The sequence below is a fragment of the Neoarius graeffei genome, chromosome 19 (genome assembly GCF_027579695.1).
Source record: "Neoarius graeffei isolate fNeoGra1 chromosome 19, fNeoGra1.pri, whole genome shotgun sequence".
Lineage (NCBI taxonomy): Eukaryota > Metazoa > Chordata > Actinopteri > Siluriformes > Ariidae > Neoarius > Neoarius graeffei.
The window spans coordinates 7548955-7572385 of NC_083587.1; the positions used below are offsets into that span (position 1 = coordinate 7548955).

The following is a 23431-nucleotide window of genomic DNA, read 5'->3' on the forward strand; positions in this document are numbered from 1 at the left end:
CCTTCAGAATAAAATTAAAACGTCAATGAGAAGTCATCTGTCCGAGGCAAAGACGCAAAATTTAAATGACAATTGCCTCGGCAGCAGTCTCCATTGACGACTTTGATTATGCACAAGCGAGCTCCCAATTTAAATCCATGCGGGCCAGAAGGAAGGTTTGAGCTCACGCAAACAGGTCAAATTAGATTGTCACTTAAATCGTTGTAGTGGACTGTTCATATTTTAACTGAAATTGTCTTGCTACGTTGTAAAATAACATTGTTCATATGCCCGTTAAGGCACAACAGCCGCAATATTTTTAGCGGAGGGAAAATGGGTTCACAAGTGACCGAACGTCAGAATCTCTGTTCATCTTTTTGCATCATAAATACATAAATGATTAAATACAAGCTTGTTCTGTGAATTAATTTTTAAATGAAAATGAGTCCATGAAAACACAAGTTATTAAATATATAGCATTTATAGCCTATATACATTGTCATTTAAAAGTTAAAATAAAATGGCAGATAATAATGGACAATGACGGAATTTTTACGACCCTGTCCGTCAAAATGACGGACAATGAAAAAGTCTAACGCAACCACTGCTTGGAAGCCATAGCTAATCAGCTGACATCAAAGTTGCAGCATCTAATTCAACACACCAAATTTCATAATAGCCGACTTCATCTCTGAAGCAGACAACTTCTGAAAAATTGTTGACCAGTGCATACATGTCAAGCTTTGGTCAATCAAACCTATATAACCAACCTCCAAAATCCTTATTTCCCTTATAAAATCCTTATAAGATGCAAATTAAAATAATTTACCTAAAATTTGAATGATAATTAACAATGATATATCCCCGTTACTTTTTATTCAATATTAATAACAATAAACATTCAGAATGAATACAAAGCTCCAATGTTTGACAAAAACACAAAGTGTCACTCTAATGTTCTGAATTGTACTCCATGACAGCTTTTTTAGCACTCTGCACCAATACCTCACTCGGCTGCATGTCACAGCAAGTGTCTGTGTTGATCTTACACTGCAGTACGCCAGGTCAGTGTGTCTGCATTCAGGTTCTTTCTGCTCTGTGTGCATCTTCCTGACTTGAGAGAAAACTCCCTCACAGTCGGCATTACTGTGGGGTAAACAGAGCACTGCCTAACTTGAACTAAAACGCCCACTACCTTGTGTTTTCTGTCTTTTCCAGTTGTTGGCATATCAGTTTTTGAGCGCGCAAATACTGTCATCAGTGGCTGATTTTGCCTTGCATTCCGCTGATGTAGTTTCGATTTGAAATGTTCCTTCACATCATACACTCCCGATGCTGCAACTTTGATGTCACGCACACACAGCGTGCAGGAGGCTGCCGGTTGGATTATGCCATTGAAAAGGTCCTTCCATTCAGGGAAAAACCTACCGCTGTATTGTGTTTTGAATTTCTTTGCCGGAGTGCCCATTCAGAATCTTTTCAATCGCTATTGAAAGTCGCTCAGGTGGAAATACGCTTTTCAAACAAAATGTTTGAAACCACAAGATACCACAAGATAACGCGCGATTTCATAAGACTCTTTACTGGCTGTGTTGCAAGGATGGACGGCGGTGGAGCAGACAGAGAGCCGGAAAACTACTTCCTCCAAAAATATATTTTTTATTTTTTCTATTTTCAAAGCTTTTCTTAAAATAGTACAAATATTTACAGTACACCAACCAAAGGTTCAAATTGCCAAAAAGAAAACTATACAAACAAAATAAGAAAACACAAAAATAAAGAGGCTTCAAGTTTGTCAGACTAAATTAAAAAGACCCTGAAGAAAACTATTAGTCAGCCAAACCACAGTACCTTCCAACAAGACGTTCCAACCACAGCTGAGGCTCTGGAGCTACTGCAGAGCTCACATGCCTGCAGCCCCGCCCACAGTTGAGCCCAAATTGCAAAATTAATCAATCAACTAAATAATGACATCCTAAATACAAAATAACAATTTAAAGAAACAAACACAAATTATACAAACATCCAAAATAATTTTCTTTAACCAAAAACCCTTCAGTGCATAGTAAAATACATGTTTCCCCAACACCAGTAAAACACCCCCATTAAAATAGTCCGTTCTACCAAACACCCGCGAAACCCCTCCATAACAAGCCAATGGTACAGTCCCTCAGTTTCTCGCAACAAACCAGAAGAGCCATTCTAAGCTAACCTACACGTCATAGTCATTTTTTCAAATCTGCACCATGCCAAACCCAGACGTAGTTAATAATAGGGGCCAACTTTCCTTTCCAGCCAGCAGCCTTGAGGAAGCCAAAAGCCTAGCTCTGAACAGGCCAGAAATCAAAACTGTTCATCTGAAGTAGTCACAAGCATATTTAACCTGTAGAAGTGACCTTATGTGCACTTTGAATAAAGACATTTTATCTTGCATACAAACCGAAGGATCTGCAGCTGATAACATTTTGGAAAACTTTGTTCACCAGGTCGAACTAAGGACCACTTTATTCTGTGCATTGTTATGTGGGAGTTTAAAAATAAATAATAATAAATAGATACAACTTTTGCACTTTGTTTCATACTGGTGGAGGTACTCATCACGGAATTCACATTTTTTCGGTCTCCAAGGTCAGCAATTTACTAATGTATGATGGCCTGCTTAATTTAGGAATCTCTAGACTTCCCCCTGGTATACTCATCTCATCATCTCTAGCCGCTTTATCCTTCTACAGGGTCGCAGGCAAGCTGGAGCCTATCCCAGCTGACTACGGGCGAAAGGCAGGGTACACCCTGGACAAGTCGCCAGGTCATCACAGGGCTGACACATAGACACAGACAACCATTCACACTCACATTCACACCTACGGTCAATTTAGAGTCACCAGTCAACCTAACCTGCATGTCTTTGGACTGTGGGGGAAACCGGAGCCCCCTGGTATACTGTGTGAGACAAATGGTACATCTCTCCCAGAAGGCTACGAACTGGATAAAACATTTCTTCAGACAATATTTTTGAGGATGTAGCTGTCACGGAAGTCACATTTTCCTCCTGTTTTTTTTTTTGTATGAAAATGTAGTTAGAAATGAAAAAAATGTTGGCTATACTAAGGAGCTGTATAATGTCCATGAAATAAATGCATAACATTTTAAATTTGTTCTGGAATTTATGGGCCATAGCTTGACTTCAACCAAATTTGAGTAGCTTTCGTCACGGAAGTCACCTTGGAATGGCTGAGAAGTATGCGGACCTCGCGTGATGAGTTACTAAAAACTATTTTGTGTTATAAAAATGCTAGAACTAAATAAACTTGATGTTAGAAATAACCGGTTTGTACATGTGTTTCCTAGACCATAGGCAATGCTTAACAGATGGGAGATGAAAATGCTGAGAAATGTGTGATGCGTTTTACATATGAGTGGAGCCAAACAAATGTTACTAGAATGCCGGTAGGCCTTTCCCTGCACTCGTAACAAATGTTGCTCTCGTTAGAAACTATGGCAAATGGTGGAGTATGAAATGCTTGAAAACCAGTAATACCCATACAAAAAACAGTAATGGAAATGAAGTGCAACTCACAGCGACAGGTCAGCCAAGATGTTTGAACGTTGCCAGCAGATTGCTGCCTATGCGCTTGTGAGAGAGAGGTGCATGTGTGAAGGTGTGTGCGGGCGAGCGTCACAGCTCACTCCGTGAGAGGCTGTCTGTGCTTTCTGTGGTGTACAGTACGTTTGTAAATGTTATGCACTCTTATCATCGTGGGAATTAAATAAATAAATAAAATATTGAAGTTTTTTTTTAAAATCCGTATAACTTTATTTGTACGCCCGTATACTACGTTTATTGAATCAAATCCGTATAAAATACGGACATTCCATATAGGTTGACATGTATGCCAGTGTAACATGAACAATAAAGTTCAAAGTACAGGTCATTTTCAGTCAAAACTGTAACAACCATATTTAATTTGACAACTTTAAATCATGCAGTGTCTCCTGAGTTAGTGCACTTGAAGGTCTTAAATGTAACTAAACAAGCAAACATCTTCCCACACTGTGAGCAGTGATACAGCTTCTCTCCTGTGTGAATGCGCTGGTGTGTTTGGAGAGCACTCTGCTGAGTAAAACTCTTCCCACACTGTGAGCAGTGATACGGCTTCTCTCCTATGTGAATGCGTTGGTGTTGTTGGAGATCACTCTGCTGAGTAAAACTCTTCCCACACTGAGCAGTGATACGGCTTCTCTCCTGTGTGAATGCGCTGGTGTTTTTGGAGATTACTCCGCTGAGTAAAACTCTTCCCACACTGTGAGCAGTGATACGGCTTCTCTCCTGTGTGAATGCGCTGGTGTTGTTGGAGATTACTCCGCTGAGAAAAACTCTTCCCACACTGTGAGCAGTGATACGGCTTCTCTCCTGTGTGAATGCGCTGGTGTGTTTGGAGCGCACTCTGCTGAGTAAAACTCTTCCCACACTGTGAGCAGTGATGCGGCTTCTCTCCTGTGTGAATGCGCTGGTGTAGTTGGAGACCACTCTGATGAGTAAAACTCTTCCCACACTGTGAGCAGAGATACGGCTTCTCTCCTGTGTGAATGCGCTGGTGTATTTGGAGATTACTCTGATGAGTAAAACTCTTCCCACACTGTGAGCAGTGATATGGCTTCTCTCCTGTGTGAATGCGCTGGTGTAGTCGGAAATCATTCTGACGAGTAAAACTTTTCCCACACTGTGAGCAGTGATACGGCTTCTCTCCTGTGTGAATGCGCTGGTGTAGTCGGAGATAACTCTGCTGAGTAAAACTCTTCCCACACTGTGAGCAGTGATATGGCTTCTCTCCTGTGTGAATGCGCTGGTGTGTTTGGAGATCACTCTGACTAGTAAAACTCTTCCCACACTGTGAGCAGTGATACGGCTTCTCTCCTGTGTGAATGCGCTGGTGTCGTTGGAGATCACTCTGACGAATAAAACTTTTCCCACACTGTGAGCAGTGATACGGCTTCTCTCCTGTGTGAATACGCTGGTGTATTTGGAGATTACTCTGCTGAGTAAAACTCTTCCCACACTGTGAGCAGTGATACGGCTTTTCCCCTGTGTGAATGTGCTGGTGTCGTTGGAGAGCACTCTGCTGAGTAAAACTCTTCCCACACTGTGAGCAGTGATACGGCTTTTCCCCTGTGTGAATGCGCTGGTGTTGTTGGAGAGCACTCTGCTGAGTAAAACTCTTCCCACACTGTGAGCAGTGATCCGGCTTCTCTCCTGTGTGAATGCACTGGTGTTTTTGGAGATCACTCTGATGAGTAAAACTCCTCCTACATTGTGAGTAGTGATACGGCTTCTCTCCTGTGTGACTGCACTGGTGTGTCTTGAGTGCATTCTGATAACTAAAACTCTTTCCACAATCTGAGCAGTGGTGAATTTCCTTCTGTATATCATTATGGGAAGTATCAGAATGGATAATATTAGTTGATGTTGGTTGACGACTGGAGCATTTGGAGGGGATCTGAAGCTTATATTTAATCTCTCCTGATTCTCGCAGTCTCACGTACTCTTCATAGTGGCATCTCTGGACATGCTTGTTGAGGTAAATTGGAGATGCATCGGAACGAGGGCATGTGGAGCATGAAAAGACTTGCAGCAGAGCGTTCTTTACTTCTGGAGAAATGAAAGGACAAAAATAACAAAATTGAACATGAAATGCGACAAGATTATAAAATATAACAACACTAACCCAATGTAAGGAGTGCTTTTACTGAAACTTAAATCAAGATTCTACATGAATTAAGACTGAGACAAAAAAGGTTGCAGACTAAGATATAGCAGCCTCTAGCTTGGAATACTGGGAGATTCAATAAGGTCCTGGAACAGCAGCTATGCACAGCATTGGCCATAGCCCCGTGGGTCTGAGCGACCAAAGGGGAGTTGTTGGTTCCTGTTGGACATCATGTCAAGTCTAGGTAATGGCAAGCCTAGCCTTATTTACATCTCATCCAGGATTGAGAAGGAAACTCAGCCCTCACATTCAAGGTTCTGCAAGATCCAAAAATGGGCCTTACAGTGGTGCTTGAAAGTTTGTGAACCCTTTAGAATTTCCTACATTTCTGCATAAATATGACCTAAAACATCATCATATTTTCACACAAGTCCTAAAAGTAGATAAAGAGAAACCAGTTAAACAAATGAGACAAAAATATTATACTTGGTCACTTATTTATTGAGGAAAATGATCCAATATTACATATCTGTGAGTGGCAAAAGTATGTGAACCTCTAGGATTAGCAGTTCATTTGAAGGTGAAATTAGAGTCAGCTGTTTTCATTCAATGGGATGACAATCAGGTGTGAGTGGGCACCCTGTTTTATTTAAAGAACAGGGATCTATCAAAGTCTGATCTTCACAACACATATTTGTGGAAGTGTATCATGACACGAACAAAGGAGATTTCTGAGGACCTCAGAAAAAGCGTTGTTGATGCTCATCAGGTTGGAAAAGGTTACAAAACAATCTCTAAAGAGTTTGGATTCCACCAATCCACAGTCAGACAGATTGTGTACAAATGGAGGATATTCAAGACCATTGTTACCCTCCCCAGGAGTGGTCGACCAACAAAGATCACTCCATGAGCAAGGTGTGTAACAGTCGGCGAGGTCACAAAGGACCCCAAGGTAACTTCTAAGCAACTGAAGACCTCTCTCACATTAACATTAGCCAATGTTCATGAGTCCACCATCAGGAGAACACTGAACAACAATGGTGTGCATGGCAGGGTTGCAAGGAGAAAGCCACTGCTCTCCAAAAAGAACATTGCTGCTCATCTGCAGTTTGCTAAAGATCATGTGGACAAGCCAGAAGGCTATTGGAAAATGTTTTGTGGACAAATGAAGAAAATAGAACTTTTTGGTTTCAATGAGAAGCGTTATGTTTGGAGAAAGGAAAGCACTGCATTCCAACATAAGAACCTTATCCCTTCTGTGAAACATGGTGGTGGTAGTATCATGGTTTGGGCCTGTTTTGCTACATCTGGGCCAGGATGGTTTGCCATCATTGTTGGAACAAGGAATTCTGAATTATACCAGCGAATTCTAAAGGGAAATGTCAGGACATCTGTCCATGAACTGAATCTCAAGAGAAGGTGAGTCATGCAGCAAGACAGCAATCCTAAGCATACAAGTCGTTCTACCAAAGAATGGTTAAAGAAGAATAAAGTTAATATTTTGGAATAGCCAAGTCAAAGTCCTGACCTTAATCCATTCGAAATGTTGTGGAAGGACCTGAAGTGAGCAGTTCATGTGAGGAAACCCACCAACATCCCAGAGTTGAAGCTGTTCTGTATGGAGGAATGGGCTAAAATTCCTCCAAGCCGGTGTGCAGGACTGATCAACAGTTACCACAAACGTTTAGTTGCAGTTATTGCTGCACAAGGGGGTCACACCAGATACTGAACGCAAAGGTTCACATACTTTTGCCACTCACAGATATGTAATATTGGATCATTTTCCTCAATAAATAAATGACCAAGTATAATATTTTTATCTCATTTGTTTAACTGGGTTCTCTTTATCTACTTTTAGGACTTGTGTGAAAATCCGATGATGTTTTAGGTCATATTTATGCAGAAATATAGAAAATTCTAACAGGTTCACAAACTTTCAAGCACCACTGTATTTATCAAACTGGATATGGATAGATTTATTTGCAAATAGTTTCTAGTAGCATTTACACAAGCAAATATGTATTTTCTATCTGGATTTTTTTATATGGATTAGGTTGTCAAGTTTAAAAACACTTATTAATTTCAATTACACACTAATTTCATGAAATTAAGTTCTGTGGGATTTTGTGAAGCCCCATGATTCATATTAATGTAAATGATGAAAGCAAGCCAACATCCATAAATTAAGACATATAACAATAGTCATTTAATTTAAATATAGGCGTATAAAAAAAGGGACACACTGCATCAGTTCAGATGGCATTCAAGTAGGTCTGCAGCAGTAGGAATTTCCTTACTGCAGTATTTGAAGAATGCCACTGTGTGATTTGTAGTAATAAAGCAACCAAACCTCCATGTGTTTAATTGTTCGTTAATTCATCAGACACCATTTGTTCCTTAACATGTTGAAGTTCTTCAGCTGCAAGAGTTTAAAGTGCATATCCTGGACCTATTTATTTATTTTTATACAGGTCCTTCTCAAAAAATTAGCATATTGTGATAAAGTTCATTATTTTCCATAATGTAATGATAAAAATTCAACTTTCATATATTTTAGATTCATTGCACACCAACTGAAATATTTCAGGTCTTTTATTGTTTTAATACTGATTATTTTGGCATACAGCTCATGAAAACCCAAAATTCCTATCTCAAAAAATTAGCATATCATGAAAAGGTACTCTAAACGAGCTATTAACCTAATCATCTGAATCAACGACTTAACTCTAAACACCTGCAAAAGATTCCTGAGGCTTTTAAAAACTCCCAGTCTGGTTCATTACTCAAAACCGCAATCATGGGTAAGACTGCCGTCCTGACTGCTGTCCAGAAGGTCATCATTGACACCCTCAAGCAAGAGGGTAAGACACAGAAAGAAATCTCTGAGTGAATAGGCTGTTCCCAGAGTGCTGTATCAAGGCACCTCAGTGGGACGTCTGTGGGAAGGAAAAAGTGTGGCAGAAAACGCTGCACAACCACAAGAGGTGACCGGACCCTGAGGAAGATTGTGGAGAATGGCCGATTCCAGACCTTGGGGGACCTGTGGAAGCAGTGGACTGAGTCTGGAGTAGAAACATCCAGAGCCACCGTGCACAGGCGTGTGCAGGAAATGGGCTACAGAGAAGCAGCACTGGACTGTTGCTCAGTGGTCCAAAGTACTTTTTTCGGATGAAAGCAAATTTTGCATGTCATTCGGAAATCAAGGTGCCAGAGTCTGGAGGAAGACTGGGGAGAAGGAAATGCCAAAATGCCTGAAGTCCAATGTCAAGTACCCACAGTCAATGATGGTCTGGGGTGCCATGTCAGCTGCTGGTGTTGGTCCACTGTGTTTTATCAAAGGCAGGGTCAATTCAGCTAGCTATCAGGAGATTTTGGAGCACTTCATGCTTCCATCTGCTGAAAAGCTTTATGGAGATGATTTCATTTTTCAGCACGACCTGGCACCTGCTCACAGTGCCAAAACCACTGGTAAATGGTTTACTGACCATGGTATTACTGTGCTCAATTGGCCTGCCAACTCTCCTGACCTCAACCCCATAGAGAATCTGTGGGGTATTGTGAAGAGGAAGTTGAGAGACACCAGACCCAACACTGTGGATGCACTGTGGATGTCGAAGCATCCTGGGCCTCCATAACACCTCAGCAGTGCCACAGGCTGATCGCCTCCATGCCACGTCGCATTGAAGCAGTCATTTCTGCCAAAGGATTCCCGACCAAGTATTGAGTGCATAACTGAACAGAATTATTTGAAGGTTGACTTTTTTTGTATTAAAAACACTTTTTTTTTTATTGGTCAGATGAAATATGCTAATTTTTTGAGATAGGGATTTTTGGTTTTCCTTTACTTTTTTGCCAAAATCATCAATATTAAAACAATAAAAGGCTTGAACTACTTCAGTTGTGTGTAATGAATCTAAAATATATTATAGTCTAATGTTTGAGTACATTACAGAAAATAATGAACTTTATCACAATATGCTAATTTTTTGAGAAGGACCTGTATATGAAAAGTATGTCCCTTTACACACACATCCAGAAGGGTAATTTTGCACAAGACCATCTGTCGACAGCAGAAAAAAATAAAAGAACAAAATGCATCTGGAAAAATCCCAAGGGAGTCTGGAGCCAGATTCGTGACGTCACCTGCGGAAGCGCCAGCAGGCTGCAAGCGCTTGCACGGTTTAAGTGCACAGCCTGTGTAGACCAAGCGCTCCCATTTCTCTCTCATTGTCCAGTCTTTTGGGAAACGATGAGGACTAATCCCATCATGATTGGTGTTGCTACACCCTCCTACAATACATCTATTAACCATTTTAATAATTACGTGATAACAGTGAAGAAATTTGCAGAAAACCACCAGGTCGTTTTCTCATAAACAAACCAGCGCTGGATTCAGAGGGAGGCGTTCTGCACGCGACATCACGAAAATCAGTGTTTGCTGGGAAATTCAAATGCCAAGTTTTTCCAAAGGCAGACCAATTCGCCTCAAATGGCTTGATTTCAACTGAATTTTTCTGGTATTGCGCAAGGTAAAAAAATTTCAGAGAATGCAGAATGTTATAGATATTTGACCAAAGTTTAATATAAAATAGGAGAATTACATTGATCTTGCTCCTGAATTTACCCGTGATATGCACTTTAAGGAGCTAAAATTTAACATAATTAAAAAGATAAGTTCTCCATGGTATGACTCTTGTGGAATTATTGAATTCCATAAAAATACTAAAACTGTTATTGCTTGTTAAATTGCTTGATAATAACCATCACATATGCTCCTGAAATAAAGCAAATGTGTTGCAACTGATTTTTATAATGGTTGATGGGTTTGACTGACATCTGCATTATCCAATTAACAACTTTGCTTGGTTCAGACACATTGCATGTGTGTTTTCAACTAACTTCTTTCCAGCCAGCTGGTTATATTGCACTGAAGGTATTATAATGCCACCCCCAGTGTTTCTGTAATATGGGGAGGTCTAACATTATCCTATGTGTTTGCTGTGACAGGGCATTCCCCCCGATTTCTCCCCAATTTTCTCCCTAATTTAGCCATGGCCAATTCCCACCCATCAGACTCCTCTCCAGTATCACATAACAGCTACCAACCAGGGAGGGCTATCATGTTCTTCCTCCAAGACAAGAAACACCAGTTGACCACGTTTTACTCATACAATGTCAGGGGGCTGCAAAGCACACTCGGACGAAAGCCCAAATCAACTTACCGTATTTTCCGGACTATACGTCGCTCCGGAGTTTAAGTCGCATCAGCCAAAAAATGCATTATGAAGAGGAAAAAAACATATATACGTCGCACCGGACTATAAGTCGCACTTTTTTGAAGGGTTATTCTATCCATAGAATCTGTGATTGTATCTGATAAGCGGCGTGTGGTTACTGCGCGACTGCATTGTTTATTTAATAAACGAACAGCTGAGCAGTGATAACGCGCCCTTTGCCCTGTAAGTAGCCTAGTCTGATTATTTTAAATATCTACTACTATCTTTAATACTATCACTATCGTTATTACTAATAGCCTATATTATTATTATAACTAATATTAGTAGCCTATTACTGATGCATTAATCAGTTTGCTTTTAGAATATTTTTACCGGTAGGGCTTATTATCGCCCCATGGCTCTTTCATCTGTGTTATTAAAGCTGTAGTCATCATCGAGGAGTGTCATTCTTCATTTTTGTCGAATTTTATTTCATCAAATCAAGTAGGCTATAGGTATATCATCTCCAAAGACAGGTACGGTAGTAAAAACAACCGTCTAGTGAAAAAAAAAAAAACAACAACCGCTTTTAAATCCCCAACTTAAATCCTTAAAATGAGTAATTTAACTCATGTCTTGTGTGATCTGATCTCCAATGGTGAAATAAACCGGTTGTGATGAGTACAGTCTGTTATTTTAGAAGATAAATGTAATATATAATTTAATATATAGACTAATAAAAATTAATATTTTATAATATAATATCACGACATATTACTGTCTGTAACTGTTTGTCACTAAAGCGTTTTCTAAGATCATAATGTCTGATATTATTATTATTTTACACACACAATAAGCGCGTGTGCGTAAAGTTATAGTAAACCATCCCCCGCCTTTTTTTTTTTTTTTTTTTTGAGTCGCCGGACCCACCCACCTCCTGCGTTCCGGGACCTCCCACTTCACAAATTAAGCACTGCCTAAAATCACTACATAACTTATTTAAATAACTATAGGCCTATCATTAATAATAAAACACAGGTCAATCAAGTTTATCAAGCTGATGATTTCACTCCAAATCAGCAAATCCATTGAATTCTTCATCCTCGGTGTCGCTTCTGAACAACTCTGCCAACTCCAGCGGCAGATGAAGCACCGTTTCCTCTTCTTCTGCGTGGCTGTCGTCAGACTCAGCATCAGCTCCAGTTATTCCGCGGTGAAAAAACAAAACAAAAACATATATACGTCGCACCGGAGTATAAGTCGCATTGCCAGCCGAACCATGAAAAAAAGTGCGACTTATAGTCCGAAAAATACAGTACTTCCTATTAAATGTGCTCTCACACACCCATGACTGGCCAGTGTAACTGACAGGGCAGAGAAGAGAGAGCATGCCATCTCTCCCTCCCAGAGAGCCCAGACAATTTTGCTCTCTTGAGCTCCCAACCACAGATGATTGTGGCGTCATCAGGATTTGAAAAAGTGGCAATATCTGGATGATGGGGAGGATGACGGGGACAACACTTTTCTGCTGTGCCACTCGGGATCCAAAGGGCATGCATTTTACGCTACTTCTGGTTAAACTGGGCATGATGAATAAAACTACAACAATATCTTGTGGTTTACTATATACAGTGGCGCTTGAAAGTTTGTGAACCTTTTAGAATTTTATATATTTCTGCATAAATATGACCTAAAACATCATCAGATTTTCACACAAGTCCTAAAAGTAGATAAAGAGAACCCAGTTAAACAAATGAGACAAAAATATTATACTTGGTCATTTATTTATTGAGGAAAGTGATCCAATATTACATATCTGTGAGTGGCAAAAGTATGTGAACCTCTAGGATTAGCAGTAAATTTGAAAGTGAAATTAGTCAGGTGTTTTCAATCAATGGGATGACAATCAGCTATGAGTGGGCACCCTGTTTTATTTAAAAAAACAGGGATATATTAAAGTCTGACCTTCACAACACATGTTTGTGGAAGTGTATCATGGCATGAACAAAGGAGATTTCTGAGGACCTCAGAAAAAGCGTTGTTGATGCTCATCAGGCTGGAAAAGGTTACAAAACCATCTCTAAAGAGTTTGGACTCCACCAATCCACAGTCAGACAAATTGTGTACAAGTAGAGGAAATTCAAGACCATTGTTACCCTCCCCAGGAGTGGTCAACCAACAGAGATCACTCCAAGAGCAAGGCGTGTAATAGTCGGTGAAGTCACAAAGGACCCCAGAGTAACTTCTAAGCAACTGAAGGCCTCTCTCACATCGGCTAATGTTACTGTTCATGAGTCCACCATCAGGAGAACACAGAACAACAATGGTGTGCATGGTAGGGCTGCAAGGAGAAAGCCACTGCTCTCCAAAAAGAACATTGTTGCTCGTCAGCAGTTTGCTAAAGGTCACATGGACAAGCCAGAAGGCTATTGGAAAAATGTTCTGTGGACAGATGAGACCAAAATAGAACTTTTTGGTTTAAATGAGAAGCGTCATGTTTGGAGAAAGGAAAACACTGCATTCCAGCATAAGAACCTTATCCCATCTGTGAAACATGGTGGTGATACTATCATGGTTTGGGCCCGTTTTGACGCATCTGGGCCAGGACGGCTTGCCATCATTGATGGAACAATGAATTCTGAATTATACCAGTGAATTCTAAAGGAAAATGTCAGGACATCTGTCCATGAACTGAATCTCAAGAGAAGGTGGGTCATGCAGCAAGACAACGACCCTAAGCACACAAGTTGTTCTACCAAAGAATGGTTAAAGAAGAATAAAATTAATGTTTTGGAATGGCCAAGTCAAAGTCCTGACCTTAATCCAATCAAAATGTTGTGGAAGGACCTGAAGCAAGCAGTTCATGTGAGGAAACCCACCAACATCCCAGAATTGAAGCTGTTCTGTATGGAGGAATGGGCTAAAATTCCTCCAAGCCAGTGTGCAGGACTGATCAACAGTTACCGGAAATGTTTAGTTGCAGTTATTGCTGCACAAGGGGGTCACACCAGATACTGAAAGCAAAGGTTCACGTATTTTTGCCACTTACAGATATGTAATATTGGATCATTTTCCTCAATAAATAAATGACCAAGCATAATATTTTTGTCTCATTTGTTTAACTGGGTTCTCTTTATCTACTTTTAGGACTTGGGTGAAAATCTGATGATGTTTTAGGTCATATTTATGCAAAAATATAGAAAATTCTAAAGGGTTCACAAACTTTCAAGCACCACTGTAGTCAGTTTTGCAATAGCAAGATATGACGCGGTACGCGGTGGTCCGGATCACCGTATTTTCCATACAAAACGAGGGCATTAATTAATTACTTTTCCTGGATTGTGGTCCGGTTCACCGTATGCTGTATTATATTACGATATAAATAAAAACTTACCAAAATCATACTGTGTTTGTCATTTAATACGAGTTTTTTTACAAAGTCGTACATCATTTGTTATTTTTTCTCAAACCGGAAGAGAAATGCATGCGTAAAACACACGCGCAATAAAAGATACCAGTTCTAACGCATGTAAAAAAGCGGGAGCTGCCACGAGGGAAGTGAAAAATAATTTTACCAACTTTCGTCATTATGTCTCAGGGTGGTTATGAACAGCTTCTAAGGAATAAGAAAAAATGTGCTAGAGACTACAAAGCAACAGAAGAAAGGGCAAAGGAAAGAATTTATTCTAAATTAGGGGAAGAAGTAGCTGAAAATTTAAAATTTATTTGTCTTCTGAACTTGGTGGTCTGGACCACACCTGAAAACGGCGTGGTCCGGACCACAACGGTAGTCCGGACCACCGCGTACCGCGTCATATGCAGTGGGCGGACTTCACGTGTCTCAAAGGAAGCTGATAGACTTCACCCTCTCTGGTTGGTCACGGTCATATGATCGAGAAGACCTACCTGGTTGGTGGAACAGGCCAAAATGAGTTCTCTGGGGAATGCTCTAGTTATTGCAGACTGCATTGTACAACAGCTTTCATCCCAGAAACACTGGTAGGCTCAGAAACGTCACGAAATGATGCAGAAAATAACCTCTATAACCTCTTAGACAAAAGTAACACCTTGCTGTCTGGTTGTTCCTGTAGGTGCAGGACTGAGTTCTTTGGTGTACTCCTCTTCATGCCACACCAAGAGCTCCTGTCCTGGGTTAATGGATCGACAGCAACGATACAGAATTCCCCCTTGATACTCAAATGCCACAAGATTCTGTTCTTCTTCATTCCGAGCACAATTCACATACCTAAAAGAGTGAGGCAACGTTTCAGAAAAAGGTAAAAAATCAGATCAGAGTTACAGACTTGGAGAAAGCATGGTGGAGATATCAATGATATGAAGATAAAGTTCTTCCAACAAATGAGGAGCTGTAAAATCAAATCACTAAAATGACCCAACAGCTAGTGTACTGCTCACCTCATCCAATTCACATGTGTCTCTCTTTTGGCATCGATGTATTCTTCACACTGCATGCTCCTGTATACCTGTAGAAAAATACCACATTTACTTTTTATTTTTTTTTACACGAAATCAATACAGTGGGGCAAAAAAGTATTTAGTCAGCCACCAATTGTGCAAGTTCTGCCACTTAAAAAAATAAGAGAGGCCTGTAATTTTCATCAAAGGCACACTTCAACTATGAAAGACAGAATGGGGGAAAGAATCCAGGAAATCACATTGTAGGATTTTTAATGAATTAATTGGCAAATTCCTCGGTAAAATAAGTATTTGGTCACCTACAAACAAGCAAGAATTCTGGCTCTCACAGACCTGTAACTTCTTTAAGAGGCTCCTCTGTCCTCCACTCGTTACCTGTATTAATGGCACCCGTTTGAACTCGTTATCAGTATAAAAGACACCTGTCCACAACCTCAAACAGTCACACTCCAAACTCCACTATGGCCAAGACCAAAGAGCTGTCAAAGGACACCAGAAACAAAATTGTAGAGTGGCACCAGGCTGGGAAGACTGAATCTGCAATAGGTAAACAGCTTGGTGTGAAGAAATCAACTGTGGGAGCAATTATTAGAAAATGGAAGACATACAAGACCACTGATAATCTCCCTCGATCTGGGGTTCCACGCAAGATCTCACCCCGTGGGGTCAAAATGATCACAAGAACGGTGAGCAAAAATCCCAGAACCACACGGGGGGACCTAGTGAATGACCTGCAGAGAGCTGGGGACAAAGTAACAAAGGCTACCATCAGTAACACACTACGCAGCCAGGGACTCAAATCCTGCAGTGCCAGACGTGTCCCCCTGCTTAAGCCAGTCCATGTCCAGGCCCGTCTGAAGTTTGCTAGAGAGCATTTGGATGATCCAGAAGAGGATTGGGAGAATGTCATATGGTCAGATGAAACCAAAATAGAACTTTTTGGTAAAAACTCAACTTGTCGTGTTTGGAGGAGAAAGAATGCTGAGTTGCATCCAAAGAACACCATACCTACTGTGAAGCATGGGGGTGGAAACATCATGCTTTGGGGCTGTTTTTCTGCAAAGGGACCAGGACGACTGATCCGTGTAAAGGAAAGAATGAATGGGGCCATGTATCGTGAGATTTTGAGTGAAAACCTCCTTCCATCAGCAAGGGCATTGAAGATGAAACGTGGCTGGGTCTTTCAGCATGACAATGATCCCAAACACACCGCCCGGGCAACGAAGGAGTGGCTTCGTAAGAAGCATTTCAAGGTCCTGGAGTGGCCTAGCCAGTCTCCAGATCTCAACTCCATAGAAAATCTTTGGAGGGAGTTGAAAGTCCGTGTTGCCCAGCGACAGCCCCAAAACATAACTGCTCTAGAGGAGATCTGCATGGAGGAATGGGCCAAAATACCAGCAACAGTGTGTGAAAACCTTGTGAAGACTTACAGAAAATGTCTGACCTCTGTCGTTGCCAACAAAGGGTATATAAAGTATTGAGATGAACTTTTGTTATTGACCAAATACTTATTTTCCACCATAATTTGCAAATAAATTATTTAAAAATCAGACAGACAATGTGATTTTCTGGATTTTTTTTCCTCATTTTGTCTCTCATAGTTGCAGTATGCCTATGATGAAAATTACAGGCCTCTCTCATCTTTTTAAGTGGGAAAACTTGCACAATTGGTGACTGACTAAATACGTTTTTGCCCCACTGTATATGGCTTTAAATGAGGTTTACAGAAACAAGAACAATGGCTCATGCCAATATTATTAAGCCTCACAAAGGCTGAATTAAAGGTTTTTGACTATCGTAAGATTCACAAAACAGCTGACAAGCTCCGAGATGAATTTAGTAACTATAGGAAAATGCAGGCAAGGCTTTATCAGAATTTAGGCAAAGGAAAGGTTTCTCATAAAAGGCTTTACTTCTGACATGGCAAAGTTGTGCATCAGACCTCTCTGATAAATATCTATCTGTCCCTTGTGTTTTGATCTCTAAACAGGCAACTACAAAAATACACAATTTTAAGTCAGTTCTGTCTCTAAATGGGTTTTATATAAAATATTTTTGATCTGTACAAGTAATATTTATTTGGGCGCCAATGTTGTTTTAGTTCAGTGTGGTAGTGTTCATCTTTAATTTAAATTATTTTACATTTACTTTTAATCTTGTGTCTGAAAATAGTAGTTACATTTTAGTCTTTTTTTTGGTCAAGATTTCATCAATGGAACTCAATTTTAATTTTAGTCTAATTCTATCAATGTTTTAATCATAATTTCCTCAGAGAGTTGCATGGTACTTGTAAAATATGCCCTGCAGTTTTAAGAGGGCCTGTTGCAGCAGGGATTTAGCCGGATTCCCCCCCAGCATATGGCTGGTTTTGTCACTATCCAGAAGTTACAGTACTCAGCGTAAATGAGTACACCCCTTTTGAAAAGTAACATTTTAAACAATTTCCAAAATGCTGACGAGACAAAGTTTTATAATAACATCTGTTTAACTTATAACGTGAAAGTAAGGTTAATAATATAACTTAGATTACACGTTTTTTTTTTTCAGTTTAACTCAAATTAGGGTGGTGCAAAAATGAGTACACCCCACAACAAAAACAACTACATCTAGTACTTTGTATGGCCTCCATGATTTTTAATGACAGCACCAAGTCTTCTAGGTATGGAATGAACAATTTGGCGATATTTTGCAACATCAATCTTTTTCCATTCTTCAACAATGACCTCTTTTAGTGACTGGATGCTGGATGGAGAGTGATGCTCAACTTGTCTCTTCAGAATTCCCCAAAGAAAATAAATTTTTTACACCACAAAGGTGAAGGCTACAAGATGATCAGCAAAGCTTTACTTTATCAGTCAGAATACTGTAGACAAAGTGATACAAAAATTTAAGAAAGATGGAACTGCAACCATCTCACAGAGATGTCCAGGTCGTCCACGGAAGTTAACACCTCGACAGGAGCATCTTCTGATGAGAAGGGTTGAAGAAAATTGGCATGCAAGTTCACTGCAGTTACCTAAAGTAGTAGAAAGCCAAACTGGGGTGACTACTTCCGGTGACACAATACGGCGTACACTGCAGAGGAATGGCATGCATGGATGCCGTCCACGAAAGAAGCCTCTCCTAAAGCCCAGGCACAAAAAAAGCCCGCCTCAAGTTTGCCAGGGCCCATGCTGACAAAGATGAAGCCTACTGGGACTCTATACTCTGGAGTGAGGAGACCAAGATAAATGTTTTTGGAACTGATAGCTTCAAAACTGTATGGCGTCGCAAAGGTGAGGAATACAAAGAAAAATGCATGGTGCCTACAGTGAAACATGGTGGTGACAGTGTCCTTATGTGGGGCTGCATGAGTGCTGCTGGTGTTGGGGAGCTGCATTTCATTGATGGCATCATGAATTCACAGATGTATTGCTCTATACTGAAAGAGAAGATGCTACCATCACTCCGTGCCCATGGTCGTTGTGCACTTTTCCAACATGGCAATGATCCTAAACACACGTCTAAGGCCACTGCTGGATTTCTGAAGAAGAACAGGGTGAAAGTGATTCAGTGGCCAAGTACGTCTCCTGATCTGAACCCAATCGAACACCTATGGGGAATTCTGAAGAGACAAGTTGAGCATCACTCTCCATCCAGCATCCGGTCACTAAAAGAGGTCATTGTTGAAGAATGGAAAAAGACTGATGTTGCAAAATGTCGCCAACTTGTTCATTCCATACCTAGAAGACTTGGTGCTGTCATTAAAAATCATGGAGGCCATACAAAGTACTAGATGTAGTAGTTTTTGTTGTGGGGTGTACTCATTTTTGCACCACCCTAATTTGAGTAAAACTGAAAAATGTGTAATCCAAGTTATATTATTAACCTTACTTTCACGTTATAAGTTACAGATGTTATTTTAAACTTTGTCTTGTCAACATGTTGGAAATTGTGTTCATTGAGATATTGTTTAAAATGTTACTTTTCAAAGGGGGTGTACTCATTTACGCTGAGCACTGTATGTGGAGTTAGCCACGACTGTAATGGTGATGAGCGCTATTTTCATATGAAGATGTTACTTTGTTCAGACCAATGCTGTGTGTGTGTCCTGACTCATATACCCGTTAGAATCCAGGAGCATTATGAAAGCCATGCGAGCAGGGAAGTGAGCGAGTCTAGCAAACCGGATTCACTCCCGCTTCCCAACTACGGTCAGGAAAGTGAAAAAGAGGGAAGGCAACATACTGGAATGGATTTTGCTCAGGATATTTCCCCTAGCTGTAAAAATTCCCTTGAGAAGTAAGCTAGGATGACTGTCTGAACAGAACCAGCTATCTTGGGTCACATTTATTCGTCAGGGCATAATGAACAGAGATTTTGTTTTGCCGTGCTTTTACCAGCCCTGTCTGTGGGCCTGTCATTTCAGGTTCACATGACAGCATACGTGTTCTCACCGGTCAATCACAACCAAGTTAGCTCATGCACATTAACATTCTACACTAATGCAAAAGCAGTGTGCAGCAGTGAAACAAAAGCCATGGAAAGGTCAAAAATTAAAGGAGGAGCTAAAAAAAACAAACCAGGCATTAGAGGCATAGGCTTCCAAATGTTTAAAAAAAAAATCTACAAACTGTTTGGGCATCAGCACCCTGAATTGGCCTGCAATGCCATTTTCAAGGACCAGAATGAAGAGCTTAAAATGGACATTAAAACATAGCTATAGACTAGGCTGTTGCCTCTCGCGGTTACCAGAGGACTAGCCCCCCTGTAACCCTAGCTGTATAGGTGAGAGGCCGAGGGCTATGGAAACGAAGGTCAGCGCCGCCCAATGTGCCTGACTGCATGGAGCGGGAAGGACTTTAGAGATGGGCTAGGCTGCATGTTCACTTAAAACTGCTGTAACTTGCCCAACCATAACTGATTATCATATGTACCAGAGATTGTTGGGGCTGAAGCACATCAAAGGTCAAATCAGAATGTCAAGGCACACCAAATTAAAAGTTGGCTATCGATTATGAAGAATGTCACACACATTATGATGGGCTAGAAGGTCATTTGCAAAATTTGACCCAGATTGCACGACAGCAGATTGTCAAATAATTATTAAAACAGATAGGTAAATCAGACAGGCAATTGTATAATTTATTAAAAACGTGAGGCAACGCTCATTACAGTGTTTTCCATGAGTTACCTAGACTGTAGTGACGGAAGCATTTTCAGAACACAAACACCATTTGATTTGAGACTGATAACATGAAGTGTCCACTCCAGTCATCCACTAGTCCAAACACAATACGATGGTTATCAATTTAAAACAGCAAACAGATAACATCAATGGAGAAGTTAGCATTGATAATTAGCATTCATCAAACTTGAGCTGAGAGAATGTTAACATCAGCATGTCCGAATCTCATCTCCTCGCTTTAAAACAGTGCACGGTTAAATTTGTAGAGTTTTAGCTTATTTGAGTCAGAAAAGCTGCCAACACATCCGGTAGCATGTATTCGTCATTCAAAACACAAGTGCATGCTCTAACCAGAGTTCAAAATAGGTTTATTTTTGGCTAAAATGAAATTATTCTGCATGTTCTCTATTCAATATTTTAAATTTTCTAAAAAAATAAATAAACCAGTTGAACACAGGTAACCACTTCTGCTTCATTTCTTTGAGGGCTGAAATGTATGCTCTAGTCATTTTTTAACCATTTATGAACTGTTAAACTCCTTAACAATGCTTTGCGGGTGTGGCCTTTTTGCTGTGGCATCACCATTCATATCGATACAACCAGTGTGTTTATGCTTAAATTACTAAAGCACGAAATTGTTTTGTACAAGTTCTTCATAGATCTCATCTCATTATCTCTAGCCGCTTTATCCTTCTACAGGGTCGCAGGCAAGCTGGAGCCTATCCCAGCTGACTACAGGCGAAAGGCAGGGTACACCCTGGACAAGTCGCCAGGTCATCACAGGGCTGACACATAGACACAGACAACCATTCACACTCTCATTCACACCTACGGTCAATTTAGAGTCACCAGTTAACCTAACCTGCATGTCTTTGGACTGTGGGGGAAACCGGAGCACCCGGAGGAAACCCACGCGGACAACATGCAAACTCCGCACAGAAAGGCCCTCGCCGGCCACAGGGCTCGAACCCGGACCTTCTTGCTGTGAGGCGACAGCGCTAACCACTACACCACCGTACCGCCCCTCTTCATAGATCTGAAACTCTTAATTTTGCTCTCAAAGTGCACCAGTTTGATACATCTCATCTCATCTCATCATCTCTAGCCGCTTTATCCTTCTACAGGGTCGCAGGCAAGCTGGAGCCTATCCCAGCTGACTACGGGCGAAAGGCGGGGTACACCCTGGACAAGTCGCCAGGTCATCACAGGGCAGTTTGATACATTTAACTTTAAAATAAACAAAATTATCTCACAGGGGAGCATGCCCCCAGAGCGAGGGCCACTGACCCTAGTTTCACAAAATCCTGAGGGAAACACTATTATTCTGTCTGTTTTTTTTTAAATAACTACTGCCAGAGGAAAAGTTACCTGTTCTTTTGCAAGTTAGGGTTGCTGTGAAAGAAATCTCTCTCAACTCAAACGTAGAAGTAGGTGACCGTGATTATGCAACATATCCTAGAAGCATGTTGATGTTCAAAAATAAACTTGACGGGTAGTGAACTAATGTGGCAAGTGTGTGTGGAAGGAGAAATCATGAGACGGAGAGCTCCGCTTTTGAATATAAAAGTGTCATTGCATATCGTATAACGAAATTGGACGCCATCCTACCAGTGCAACATCTGCTTATTTTAGATTTAATTATTTATTTCGGTCATTTCAACTTTCAATAACATACACACTGGCTACATACATATCAGCAAGAAAGACCGAAAATGATTAGACTGAAGCAAAAGCTTAATGCGTCTACCCTCATCACATTTCATAAATTAATAAATCTTTTTTTTATGCCAAAGGAATTAAGGAAAGAAACAAAAAGGAAAAAAAAAAACCCAAATCATAATACTAACAATAGTATCTGTTACATTTTGTTCAATACAATTTTACAGCTTTCAATTTCAAATTAACACCAAAACATACATATTGGATTTTGATGTTTTCATATTCTGTAGCGTTACATATCAAGTAGCTGGATCAAATTTAAATCAAACCATTTTTTTCCCAAACATATTTCATATCTCAGTTTTGTACTTACTGATAATCTTATGTTTGTATGCTTTAAGGCCTTTAAGCGTGTTACACAGTTTAATTTCATTTTCAAGACCATTCCATAAATTAACTCCTGTTATAGATATACACCTCTATTTCACATTTGTTCTGAACTTTGTTTTAACAAAACATATGAGTTCCTCTCAATTCATAACGACTCTCTCCGATTTGAAAAAAACTCTGAATACAGTCAGGGATAGTTTTGTTTTTGATTTTAAACATAAATTGAGCAATTTTGTAATCCACAAAAATCACGAAATTTAAGGCCATTCAAGTTTATAAACAAATGATTGGTTGGTTCACTATAACATACGTTGTGTATGATCCTAATAGCTCTTTTCTGCAATATGAAGATCGGGTTTGTGATTGCATTTCCCCAGACCTCCACACAATAAGTTATGTATGGAACAAGCAGAGAATTATGAAGTGTGTGCAATGATTTTTGGCTTAGAATGTGTTTAGTTTTATGAAGTATTGCAATAGACTTGGACATTTTTGTTTTTACATGTTTAACTTGACTTGACAGGTAGTGAACTAATGTGGCAAGTGTGTGTGGAAGGAGAAATCATGAGACGGAGAGCTCCACTTTTGAATATAAAAACGTGCCATTGCATATCGTACGACGAAATTGGATGCCATCCTACCAGTGCAACATCTGCTTATTAAGGCCCACTTTACACGGGGACGGTCTGAAACAAAAACGCAAAAGTCCGTTTTCGTTCTCACTTTTTTCCGCGTCTACACGACCGTTTTCAAGGAGGAAATCTGCGTCTATACGGTGACGCATAAATGTGTGGAATTCAATTGGATGTTGTAATAGAGTGTGCCAAGTGGATGGAGTAGTCAGTCAGAATGATGAGCAAAACAAGGAAAATTCTTGT

The 23431-nt window shown here is 40.3% G+C and overlaps 1 pseudogene; it reads right to left on the reverse strand.

Moving 5' to 3' along the window:
- Positions 1 to 1691: 1691 nt before the first annotated feature.
- LOC132867687 (zinc finger protein 271-like) overlaps positions 1692 to 23431 on the reverse strand; it is a 77265-nt pseudogene continuing 55525 nt past the window's right edge.